Consider the following 12804-nt stretch of genomic DNA (forward strand, 5'->3'; position numbering starts at 1 on the left):
GCACTTTACTTCCCTCCCTGCCACCCATGGGGTCTCTTGGGGGTACGCTGTAGTATATCTGAGCCACCACAGGCTTTTCCTGTGTGGTGACATCTGAGAATCCTAACTGGGCAGGTGTCCCTTAAGCTTTTCTGCTTGTGAGTATCCAGTTTTTCCAGGGTAACTCAATAAAGCCTGTCTTTCCCCATGGAATAATCTTGGACAACTTCATCAGAAATCAGTTGGGTGTACATGTGTGGGATCTATGATCTGTTGAATTTTTAAAATATGTGTGGTGCTTAGAACAAGCTTCACCACTTTGTAGGAGTGTATTGAGGGCGAGCTTGCCCGGGTCCTTGCCGAGCCTGGGAGGCTGGTTGCTGTAGCCTCATGGGACGGTGAGTGGAATCCTAGGGAGTTAATTCCAATCTCCTGCCAGCAGCGTTGGCAGTGTCGTGAGGTAAGAAAGAAGGCACTGGGTGTGTTTGGAGTTGGGGGGTCCCGGGGGCCCTGAGTCCAGCTAGGGCAATGGCTGCCTGGCGAAGGCCAGGACTCATGACGAGCCTGGGGTGTCAAGAGGGGAGTGGCTCGGGGATGAGCACCTCGCTGCGGCAGGCGGGAGGCCTGAAGGCACCTGTGCATCGTGCAGGGATAGGTGCATAGAGGGAGCAGCCTGTACGCGCCATTCAAGGCAGCGTCTCCCGTCCTGGAGTGGGCGCTTCAGTGCTGATGTGCGGTGCTTTTACACCCTGAGCTGTCATAGTCTCTGTCTTGAGGGCCAGGCCCAGCTGACAGCGTGGAGCCCAGCTCTCCTTCCTGCCCGGCTCACACATGCTTCTGGGAGTGACAGGGAGGAGCATCGCTGCCTGGTGACCTTGCTTCAGACTACACCATGGCTGGACTGATCGGCACTGCTTAGAGCCAGCTGGGAGATCAGAAAAAGTCCTAGCCAACTCTGTGCACGTGAGTGTGTGGAAACAGGGTCCGGCTCAGCTGCAAGGCGGACTCCTGCTCCTCATGCAGGGGCTTGTCCAGGTGTCCTCCACAGAGGGTGGGAGCATGTGCCACACACAGCAAGGGGTGGCAGGGCGGGACAGGAAGCCGGGGAGATTCAGGGTCAGGCTCGTCCTTGTCCTAACAACCCATTCTTGCTGGAACGAGATCTGAATCCAGCATCAATCCCTGCTGAGGGCGAGGCCCGGGGGTCTTGTCACCTCCCTGCAGGACCTGTGTCTTCGACACTCCACCACTTCCCAGCATTGCCGCATTGGGGACCAAGCATCCAACAGCAGGTGAACTCTTGGGGGACAAGCCACATCCCAGCCTTCAATCCTGCTGCCACAGCAACCTTCTCTGGTCCCCTAGTGGCTGCTCTATGCTTTTAGTAGGAGAAAAGGGCTGGGGTGCACCTGCTCTGCTCCACTGGGGAAGACAGCAACCACCACAGCAGCTTAGAACCATCGAGCGGACTCGTTTCATTTCGTTTTGCTTTGCTTCTTCTTCGCTAGGAAGCCCCACACCACTGAGCTATGTGTCCAGTAGAAAAGGACCTAGTGTGACGATTCTAATCAGGACAGTGCAGATGCACAGAGAGGAACAAGTAGTTGAACTTTGCTCCTTTTAAGCTTGCTTACTCTCTTTCTGAAGCCTGGGTGCTTTGGAAGCCCCTGGTTGGTTCACCAGCACACGAGGGCTCGTCTGTCCTCACAGCCACCTGGCAGCTCTTCTGTGTGCCGCTGTGCTGTGGGACACCATCCCGTGGAGGGCACACAGACTGGCTCGTGATCTCGCCAAACACCATCAGTTCACACATCTCAACCCTCGAGCTGAGCCGCTCAGCCCATCCAGATCCAGATCTCTCTGGTCCCAGGACCGCTGGCTGCACTCAGGAATGGGACAGACAGGGTTCAGATGCAGGTTTTTATGAGCCTGACTGCTGTCAGCAGCACTGTTCATCTTAGTTTTGACCACATCTCATTAAGACCACGACAAAAGAGAGCTCCAGAACTGCTTCAGACGGTGGCCAGAAGGATGGGATAGGTACTCCACGTGAGGGGCCTGTGAGGGGGGATTCATGGCAATGTGTCTTTGACTATCATCCATGTAAAAACCTTTAAGCTATAACCATGTATTTTGATCATACTGCAGTTATGCAACGGTGGGTTTTGGCAGTTGGGTTATAAATGACATCACCGCTGATCCTTTCTTCTAATGCCCCCTTGAAGATGAGTGGGAGATGGAAGAAGGACTACGCACAAGGAAGGGTGCACAGGGCCCCTCTGCACCCAGGACCCCCAAAGCCCACCTGCACTGGGCCCTGCACAGCCCTCCCTAGGCAGGGTTTGTAGCCATGGACTATTTTCTGTGCCTTTATGTATCCGCACTGACACGTCTGTCTATAGTATCGTGAGCAGGGTTCTGGGCCCAAACGCATTCGCCTTGTACAACAAACATTCCCCAGACTTAATTTCTGTAATGCAAGAAGGTGTGTGGTTTTTGTGCGGCCTCCCTGTAATGTGAAAAGTGCTCAAAGGGTCCAGCAGAGTAAAGAGGTAAGGTTTGGGGGTTTTGTTACAAACATATTTTTCATAGCTCATATATCTATTTATATATGGCTTTGAATATTGCACCCAGAGTCCTTGCACTGAGCTGTACTTTGTCTTATTTCATTTTGAGACAGGGAGGGTCTAAGGTGCCCGATGGAGCTTGCTGAAAACTCCCTGCCTCAGCCCTCCACGGTCCTGGGATCACAAGCGTGCACCACCACGCCTGACCATAATTTATATCTTCAATCTCCTTAATTCCATCTTATCCAAATATCTCTGTATCCAGATGTAAGAGATGTATCCAAAATGTTTGCAGAAGTATTTTTTCAGTGATTCTTCAGACAGAGGATTCACATCTAGAATAAAGAACTTAAAAAATTAGTTTAAGTGGGCAGCGCTCCAAAAATAAAAGACGCAATCAAAAACTGGGGAAGCAAAGTGGATGGACAGAAGAGCAGATGGCCAATAAATCCACGAAGAAATGCTCACCATTACTGGCTACTAAAGAAATGCAAATTAAAACAACACTGAGATTCTGTCTGACTGCAGAAATATTGGTTATCATCAAGAAGTCAAATAATAAAAGATGCTGGAGAGGCTGTGGGGCTAAAGAACCCTCCTACACTGCTGGCAACAATCTGAACTGCTATGTTGACAATGGAAATCAGTGTGGAGATTCTCAAGAAATTAAAACTAGAAATTCCATTTGACCCACTTTCCCCGTTGGGTCCATTCTCAACAGAGCTGTGGACCTCACAGGACAGTGGCCCACGTACACCCATGCTCCTAGCAGCTCAGCTCGAGGCAGCCGAGTCCAGGAGCAGCCTCTGTCCATCAGCAGATGGGTGGATAAAGGGTGTGCTGTTTACACACACTGGAGAACCGCTCTGCCACCAAAATTAACTTGAGACACTCTTAAGTAAACGACCTTGAGACCACAATGTTGAGTGAAATAAATCGGACACACAAGCTTAATATCATGTGGTTTCTTCTATGAGAAACTCAAATTATAAATGAAGAGCAAAGTAAGAAATCACCTTCTTCCCACAAAGAATGGAACAACAAGCACCGCAAGCGGGACTGATAAGGAGGAGTGCCCAGGTGCGGCTCCAGGCTGGTCTTTCTCTTCTGATCGCTTGGCTATGCTGCCCTTCCCAGGGCTCGTCTCCAAGTCGGTGTGGTGGAGGAAGGTGACACAGGATGGAGGTCAGAAGCTGTCCAAAGTGCATGCAGCCTGCCCTATGGCCGCCGCATGACTTCTGATCTGATCCCTCAGAGACAAAGCGATCACACTCGTCCCCCTACGGGTGTGGGGGAGGCAGGATGAGGAGATGGGGCGCGGGCGGGGGGTACCAGAATCTCTCACAGCCTAGTCAGCAGCTCCTAGAGAGCTTTACTGTTTGAGCCCCTTGCTCTGGACCCTTCTCACTTGCGCTTTCTGCGTCTGCCCATGGCAAGATTCTGCTCTAAGCTCACCACGAGTGCAGGACTCCTGCAGTGGGCCCGTCACCAGATCACCTGCGTTCTTGGGTGTGGACATACTACACAGGCGTAGACACACTCCACGGGTGTGACTTGCACAGGTGCCGGGCGGTGGCCCGAGGGCGGCTGGCCCAGCACCATCCCCGCCACTCTGCAGGCCGGTTCTCCCTGGCCCTGGGGCTGGCTCCGCGGCAGCGCCCCGGGATCCCCGTCCTGGCGCCCACAGAAAGCCGTGGAGGTTCGCCCTGGGTTCCGTGGGTGCCCCGCCAGGCCTGGTTTCCTGGGTAGCCCGCGCGCAGTCGCTGTCCCCAGGCGATCCCCGGGCTCCTCGCGCGCCACGCGCAGGTCCACGCAGCCGGAGCTCCGCGTCACCTCGGCAGCCTCGCGTGGCCGCGCTTCCGGAGCCGCCTCCGCCCGCACCTCCACCGCTGCTCGCCCGGAATAGCGGCGGGCACGGACCGAACGCCGGGCGCGGGCGGCGCTGACTCACCGAGGACCCTCGCCCGCGCCCCGGAAGCGCCTGGTTCTGCGCGTGGAGCCGCTTCCGTGATCCCGCGCCCACGCCCGCGGAGGTGTCTTTTCCCTCGCGGTTCTGACTCGGTCCCGAGAAGCTGACGAGAACTTCAGACCCGGGCACCCGCTGGTTGGAAACCGGAAGTCCCTAAGACGAGCTGCAGGGGGCGCCCCGTCCTCTGCGTGCCGAGTCCTGGGGTCCGCGCCGTGCCGCAGCGGAGGGTGGCGGGCGCCCTTGAGAGCTCTGCGTGGAGTGGGGTGTGGGTCCCCCGCCTGCCGCTCTGACGGCCCCAGGCGGGCGCTCAGGTCGGGCCGCCCGGTTTCACAACCTCTCTGGGTGATGCCCGCGGCTGGCGACCACGTTCGGAGCTGCGTGGAGGTGCCGCTGAAAGGGAGCTGCCCAAAGCTCGGAAAGCCCGGCTCCCCACCCGTCCCCCTGCCGGGGCCCAGCCCTCCTCTGTGCGCGGCTCCCGAGAGGTGCAGGGTGGAGGAGGAGGCAGCGCGGGGTGGCAGCGCGGGGGCAGGGCCAGGGAGCTGGCCTGGAAGCCAGGAGATGTGGGGAGCTGGGACAGGCCCTTGCTGGCTCCCCGCGAACCTTCAGGTGTCCGCAGGTCTCGGACAAGGTCTGAGAAGGTTTCTAAGCCCACCTCCTTGCAGAAATAAGTTGCGGAATTAAAGTGGGCTTCACTCTTGCCCAGTACAGGATAATTCTCAGGACAAGATGCTAAGAGGCACAAAAGGGTTGAGTAGGTAGAAATGTGAAGCGTGGGCTTAACTGGAGAGTGGGGTTGAGGGGGTGAGGGAGCGAGGGAGGGAGTGACAGGGCCAGGGACAGAGACAGACGCACTGCAGTGCACAGGGCTTGGGGTCTCTTCAAGTGGGCAGTGGTTCTGCTGTCTTCAGGTCGCCTACCTGGCTGGTGGCTGTGTCCAGAGCAAACCGCTGAGCTGGGCTTGGGGCTGAGCTCCGCTGCACACCATACAGTCCTCCTGCAGGTGTCAAGGCTGGACAGCCCCGGCCGGAGTCCAGGGTACAGGCCACTGGGTCTGTGAGACCTTAGGAACTGGGAGTCATTTCCTGGCAGGGAAAGGGCTTCAGCTATTGTGCCCTGAGGCTGCAGTGCCCTTAGGAGTGTAGATTTTCCTGGTCTGGCGGCCTACCTGGTTATGGGTGTTCAGACCTAAGACCAGGACCAGGAAGGGCACGGGGCTCTGGTGGCTGTTTGAGAATCCAGGTACGTAATTCCACTCCCGGTGCACAGCGCAGCCCTCCCTGAGGGTTTATATTCTGTTACACAGTAGGGCAGTGCAGGTGAAAGCGAGGTCGGGGCTTGGAGCTCCTCTGACCTCTCCCTGTGCCGAAAGCTACAGTGCTTGCTCTGTGTGTGTGTGCAGTTCCTCATTAGGTCAGGGGTTTGCCAACGGCCAGAACAATTCTGAAATTCCGATCATCCCTCCTGGCCTTTCTACCTATCTTGATTGGAGCCCCAGCTACTATTACAGGACAGGAGGCTGCTCTGAGCCCAGCCTGTACTGACTGGCAAAACCCAGTGTCCCATGGAGGGCACCCCAGGCTGCCTGAGTCACCAAGGCCAGCAGCCACACACAGGTCTGCACTCCACTGACCTGGACTGCGTTCCGAAGGGCTAGACAATGATTTCCTCCATTTGGCCTGAGCTCTCCCACCTCTGAAGCCGTGTGGGGGTGAGGACAGGTCAGTTGACCTGTGTCATGTGCCGAGCAGAGTGGGCTTGGGTCCCTGAGTGTGGGTCACAGAGTAATCGCCAGGGTCTTTCACTTGGCCCAGCTCCAGTGCTGGTGACAGCTGCTGGCTTCTGGGAGGATCCAAAGATCCCTGCAGCTGTGCTGTTGCCTGTGAGCCGGTTATAAATACATGGCAACCATGTCCCCATGCTGTATGTGACCCGGATGGCTCCCGTGACACAATGTTCCAGGGAAGCCAACCCTCATCACTAGAAAACCACTTCCTAAATAGGCCGGTGCAGGGCACTGGTGTCCAGCAGGGCCTGCCATCTGTCATGCTGGGTCAGGTGGCACTGAGGCTAGCGTGACTCATCCCAGGCCAGCAGGGGCCATGCTGACCATTGCAGGCCCAGGCCCTGACTAGCAGTGCAGGTCCTCCCAGCGTGTGGTTTCTGACGTCAGAGTCACGGTCTCATGACAGCACTCAGACTTGCGTGGTGTTTCCTGCTCTTGGCGGCTGTAGGTGAGCGGTGCAGAGGGCAGTTGGGACATCACGTTTTTTCACCTTCCCAGTCTGTTTCTCAGGAGCACAGCAAAGAGAAAGGCAAACACAGAAGGCTGGTTTGTGCCCAAGTCGTTCACGACAGATCCCCGTGTCTCTGCACCCACCCTTCCCAGATGGCATTGTTCTGTTGGACCCAGTTGCACAGGAAATGGTGCTTCTTACTTAACAAAAGTGGAAAATTAAGAACCCCATCTTGAAACTATGTTGAAACTCATTTTTGAAACAGGGCCATCTTTACAGATCTTTTGAATGACAAGTGGCAGATCTGGTGTACCCTGGGCAAGGCTCGTGCCTCACCCTGGACGGACAGGGCCCCGGTGGACCAGAGCGGAGGTCTAGCTCTGGAGCCTGAGTCTTCCTCTCTCTTCCCCACTCTGTGCCAATCCTATGACCTTCGCACCGAGTGACCTTCACACGGTCCAGCCAAGTGTGAGAACAGACGCCCGCAGCTGGCTTTGGCTGAGCACGCAGCCGCCCAGCCGTGACTCAGCAGCAGTGGTGCCTGCTTGCTACCTCAAAGATGTCGGTGCTGCGTGAGGCTGAAGTTTGATTACACAGTCTGGATAGAGAGATAGGGTCATGTGATCCTCAGGCTTCCACCATCATGCTGATAATTGTGTTCAACTTTCTAGATGTAGAAACAAAGCTTTTTCCCACTATTTAAGATTCACTTCCTGCCTGGCTTTCCCTCCAATGCCCTCTCTCCTTTACTTACATACTATTGAGCCAGTTCCTTGAGAAACACAAGGCAGGAGACACAGGGCAGTGTCCTGGGAGGTGGACGATGCGCCATTCCCTGGTGCATGCTGGGAATATTTCTTACATCAGTCTGGCCAGGGTTTTCATCAAAGGTGAGTGAGTGTGCATGTGCATGTCCCTCACATCCCCATCACCAGTGTTTCCCTAAAAGGTCCCTGCTGTGTGCTGTGAAACAGCAGGCAGAGGAGCCCCCGTGTCTGTCCCTACCTCCTGCGTGTCTGCTTTGTGTTGTGGCGGCGCAGCAGCCGGAAGCTTGGGCATCTGTAAGTGGGTGCTGCAAAGGGTCCTTATTAGCAGTAAGCATTCTGCCCCCTCTGGGGAGCTGGGCTGCCTGCTCCTGCAGGGCAGACCTCCTTCCCAGGCCACCCCAACAATCCAGGGAAGAACACGGCTCGCGTGGCCCCAGGTGGCTGCAAGGGCAGAGTCTCCTCCGTAGCTGCTCTTCAGTGAGGTCCTACTCCCAATTTTCTCTTTCATGTCCTCTGACGGGAACAATCTCAAAAACAAGCAGTTGGAACAGGCATCAAAATCCACTGTGAAGGGGCCTTGAGCCTCGCCATGCTGGAAAGGCAGCCGGGCAGAGGTGAGGAGACCTCCAGTGCTGGACACTGAAAGCCACAGGTGGACGGTGGTTGTAACAGGAAGGGGTCTCTGCTCTCCGGCCCAATGGTGTCCTCTGCCTGTGGGACCCATCGAGGCAGGAGTGGGGTTCTCTATTTGCTTTTTCCTGGGGCCATTGGGAGAAACCTGAAGGGCTGCCTCTTCCATGTCCCTTTCTACAGAGGTGTCCCCTGCCCTGGCCCCAAGGGTCCTGTGGTCACCAAGGAACTTGGCTATGGTGTTCTGTGGGCCTCTCCTCAGAGCTCCACATCCCAGAGTGGGCAGGGCACAGTGTGTGAGGCTTCCTGCAGCCCCACTCCCGGCCCTCATATCGTCTCCAAAGGGCTGGGAGTTTCCCGGTGACCAGCAATGGTAACGTGACAGCCTGGGGTTTGGGATCTTCTCAGGATGTTGGTGGGGCACAGGGCCAGAGTGCCTGGGTAGTCATGGAGCTGACCGTGTTGTCCACGTCTGCTGCTCCTCTCTGGGGCTGTCCTCAGCTTCGCTTCCTGGCTGCCGTAAGGAGAGCAGCTTCGCGCCTCCACACTCTTTCCCTGTGATGCTCCTGCCTTGGAGCTAGCCGACTGTGAGCCACATTAAACCTCCTTCCTCCAAGTTGCGGGTGATAGGTGTTGTCTCGGCAATAGGAAAGCTGACTGATACACCTGGAACTTGTCCCTGCAGACCTCTGCAAGTCCCCACACCTGCCCTGTGTCCCTGCAGAGTAGCCAAAGTCTGTGCCCAGACTCCTGGTCCTGCTCTTGTAAGGCCAGGCAGTGGGAAGGAGAAGCAGGGGGACCAGGTCAGAGGGTCTTCCTGTCCCTCCTGTGGCTCTGGGGAAGCCACAGATCCTGCTATCAGGCCATCCTCTAGGGGCCACGGGCACCCCCCAACCCTAGGCCTGGGGCTTCTGGCCCTGGGCCTGGCACTGGACCCTGCTGCTTTTCCTAAACCCTGCCCTGGTAAGTGAGTCTTCACCACCACTGTGCATGCTGTGGTGCCCTAAGGGACATGCAGGTGAGACCCAAGTGTGGCATAAAGAAAAGGGGGTCAGAAAAAAAGCATCCATGATCTGTCCAGATACAGTGCACCCCAGTTCCATGCAGGAGCTGGAGGGGCTGCTCCTCTGACACTGTGTCTGCAAGGCCCTGGCTGTGGGAGTCCTGCGTATGTCTTGCCTTTGGTGAAGTGGAGTGACCCGTGTCTGTGACCCCCATTGCTTCTCCGAGCACCGTCTTAACCTGTGGCTTTCGCTGATGTGCATCTCTCCTGTCATAAGGCCAGGACCGGCAGACTGGGCATAGGTGGGCCAAGTCACCTTCCACCAGACGCTGTGTCTCAGTCCTTTTAACTGTCACTGGGGCAGAATAACCAACACCCGTGACTTAAAGCAGGAAGGATCGATCTTGGTTATGGACTGTGGAGGTTTCAGGCCATAGCCAGCCTGCTCTGAGGCATGGCAGCACGGTGGAGAGGCCTGGTGGAGGAGAGCTGCTCGAGGCTCGCTGGACAGGAAGCAGGAAGCACGGAGAAAGGGAGGAGCCGGGGTTGGGGAGAAGGGGAGGAGCCGGAAATGGGAGGAAGGGGAGGAGCTGGGGATGGGGAGAAGGGGAGGAGCCCGGGATGGGGAGAAGGGGAGGGGCTGGGGTTGGGGAGAGTCTTTCAGGCTGAGCCATGAGGGACCAGCTGCTGTCCTCCAACCCTCATGAATAGCATGTCAACCATACCTCCCCAAAATCCGGTAACCTTGCAGAAGTCCCCCGATCAATCACACAAAACTGTAGCAGACATCTAAATAGAAGCCATGATACCCTGTTGACATTCAAGTGGCAAGAGAGGAACACGCTGATACCTTAAGGGGTGCACCTGCGTGGATCCAACCAGAGCTGCATTCATGACAGCAGGGCCAGGCCTGCAGCAAAGCCCTTCTGCGGGAGCCATGAGTGGTGTACACGCCGTCAAGAGCCTGGGTTCTCGCAGGTGCCTCTCCCAGAGCCTCACACTGCCAGCTCCCTTATCGCATGTTTGGATGGAGAAGAGAGGGACATCAGGGGTCGATGGTGCTCGCTGTCTGGGGACATTGAAAGGAGGAGGCAGAGAGGATCAGAACTCCTGCCATGGGCTCCCAGGTAGCTGAGGGAGTGACGGCCGGATGCTGGTATATACCCTGCAGACTCTGATAGCTGGAAGAGCTGGAAGCTTCATCCCACCACGGAGGCGGGCTGTGGGGCAGGAAGAATCTGCGGAGACATGATGTCCCAGAAGACTCTGATGGGCCACAAGGTCGATGCAGCATCCCCCTCCTCTTCCCACAGTACCCTGCTGGGGGCACCGGCATGCACCCACCCACATCCACCGTCTAGACCCCAGATCCAGTGGCTGGTCCCATGTCTGCGCACACGTATGACAAAGCAGCATGCATCGGGTAGCTCAGGACAGCGGAATTCATTGTCTCACCATCCTGGCAGCTAAAACTCTGAGGACAAGACATCACCCAGCCCTCCCCTCTGAGACCAGAAGCATCCGCCTGGCTTCTTTGGTTTCTCATGATGGCAGCCATCCCTGCTGACCCCAGGCTGGGAGAAGTGCCGCTACAGTCTGTACCACTACCTTCACGTAGTCTTCTCCATGTGCGTCTCCACCAGACCTTTAAAGATGAGGACGGCAGCACTGCTGGAGCAGGGCTCCCAGCTCCACTGTGACCTGTCTCAACTAAGCACATCTGTAACAACCTTCTTTCTGGCCTAGTCATGATCTGAGGGGCTGGAGTGTCCATGTACCACAGTTCTGCCCATAACAACACACAGATGCCTCGTTTCAGCAAGTAGCCTCGGAGTTCTGCAGGGAGCCTCCGTCCTCCGGGTGCTTCTAACCACAGCTCAGGTCACCATAGTGACTTAATAATCTCAAAACTTTGGCCACTGGCATGGACATGCTTGTTTTCATTGTCAGGAAGGGCCACGTCCTGCTTGCAAATGACTGCCAGGTTATTTTTGACTGGACGGGCAACACACCCATTGCACACATCTCCTTGTAGCGCATCCCTTTTGGAGGCATGTTATTGTTAGAAAAACCCATTAGGTTTGGAAATGAGCTTGGAGCGAGCCCCACATGCGTCTGTGTTATAATTATACCGCTCTCTGCAATTGCTTTTCCAAACCAACCCTTCTGCTTGTCAGAGTCTGAAACCTTCCAAGTGACGGGTCCATTCATCTTCCAGAGCCTGAGAGGTGGCCCAGCAGTCGCCTTTTGTTCAAGGGAAAGCTGGCGAGCTGTGCTCACAGGGTGGCATGTCCACGGAGAGTGATATCAGTGGGCAGGGGGCATGGCCGGGCTCAGCTGTGGCCACACAGCCCCGCTCCATTCCCTTTGTTGGAAAGGATCATCCCTCCCATCTGCAGAAGAGAAATTACTCAGCCAAGGCTTTGCCTAAACTTCTCACTGATTGTGAATATGGATCTGCGATTTCTACATCGTGGACCTGACCCTCTGACAAATGGTCTGCGCTAGCAGCCCGTGCGGAGTGTCTGGGAAGTGGAATGCCATCCCCTGCCCTGGAGGGGTGAGGACGAACTCAGGGAACCCTGGGACTTTCCTCCTGGAAGCACCTGTGTGCGTTTCTCATTGGACGGTTGGGGGTGTCCGCCTTGGGAGCCTTCCTTCTGGAGGGCCCTTTCACTCGGCCTGCTGGAGCTGCTGCTCACATGTCACTGAAGGCTCCCTGTGACACACCTGGACCAGGAGGCCAGACTCTTGGACCAACCCAGACTCCTGCGCCCTGATGAAATGGAATTTAAGGGCTCGCTGACTGTAGCCAGAGCAAGTTCACGTTCAGCAGGCAGCCCATTTCCTCGCTCTCCCTGAGAGGGGATCATGGATTTGCCAACCTTTCCTCAGAGGGAAGGCCTGGGCTCCTTAGGACACTCAGTAGCACCCTCTGCCCGGTGGCCCCTGTGAGCCAGCACTGTGTCCCCTCCTCATTTAACGGTACAACACCAGGTAAGGTGGCTGGGTCTACTTTGTCACTATTATAGAGAAGGAAGTAGATGGTCCCGAGGGTGCTGAGTAGACCGCAGGGCTGACATTTGCCTGCCTGGCGCAGGGGAAGGACGCATCCCATCCTGTGGGCTACCTGGGTGGGCTGACCATGTACTAAGACTAACACTTCTGTCTGTGGAGCAAGCTTCTCCCCATTTGGTGGAGAGAGCTGTGAGTCCATGAGAGACAGCTTCCTGTGAGCCCAGGCGGAGCTCAGTGTGATGGCAGTGTCCACGTGCGCGTGCGAGCACAGCCATCACGGGAACCGAGGTCACAGCTGCTGTCTAAGGACTTCTTCTGGGAGAGGGATGTGGCCTAGAGAAGAAGGAAATGGGGATGGAGAGGAGGGGAAAGGAAGTAAGAGTTCGGATGTGTTGTGCACATGCAGCAGCTCCCCACAAGAAAAGTAGTCACTTGCTACTACAGATGTGTCCTAATAAAAATGGAAATTAAGAAAACCCTTTGGAATCCCCAGGAGTGGCTTTGCTGCCCTTGCCCCTTCTGCTTGTAGTGAGCAAATTCTCCAGTGCCCTGGAGGGGAAACTTCCTGGCTCCGCCATGGCTCCATGCTGGATGGCACATTCCACCCCTTGAAGGCCTGTGGAGCTTGCTGTGTTGT

General features: G+C 56.2%; 3 long non-coding RNA genes across 3 annotated transcripts; 1 reads left to right on the forward strand and 2 right to left on the reverse strand.

The window, feature by feature from the left end:
- Positions 1-275: 275 nt before the first annotated feature.
- LOC111816760 lies at positions 276-6396 on the reverse strand. Its single transcript, XR_002821097.1, has 3 exons — positions 6146-6396; positions 3563-5807; positions 276-2881 (listed from the first exon to the last, which is right to left on the reverse strand). It is a non-coding gene; the product is annotated as an uncharacterized LOC111816760 (long non-coding RNA).
- A 140-nt stretch (positions 6397-6536) lies between these two features.
- On the forward strand, positions 6537-10299 carry LOC111816762. Its single transcript, XR_002821099.1, has 4 exons — positions 6537-7639; positions 8059-8130; positions 8330-8519; positions 9901-10299. It is a non-coding gene; the product is annotated as an uncharacterized LOC111816762 (long non-coding RNA).
- Positions 10300-10323: 24 nt separating this feature from the next.
- On the reverse strand, positions 10324-12457 carry LOC111816761. The gene is made up of 3 exons (XR_002821098.1): positions 10880-12457; positions 10758-10831; positions 10324-10387 (listed from the first exon to the last, which is right to left on the reverse strand). It is a non-coding gene; the product is annotated as an uncharacterized LOC111816761 (long non-coding RNA).
- Between the last annotated feature and the right edge of the window lie 347 nt (positions 12458-12804).

The sequence above is a fragment of the Octodon degus genome, unplaced genomic scaffold, assembly GCF_000260255.1.
Source record: "Octodon degus isolate 3935 unplaced genomic scaffold, OctDeg1.0 scaffold00039, whole genome shotgun sequence".
Taxonomy (NCBI): Eukaryota; Metazoa; Chordata; class Mammalia; order Rodentia; family Octodontidae; genus Octodon; species Octodon degus.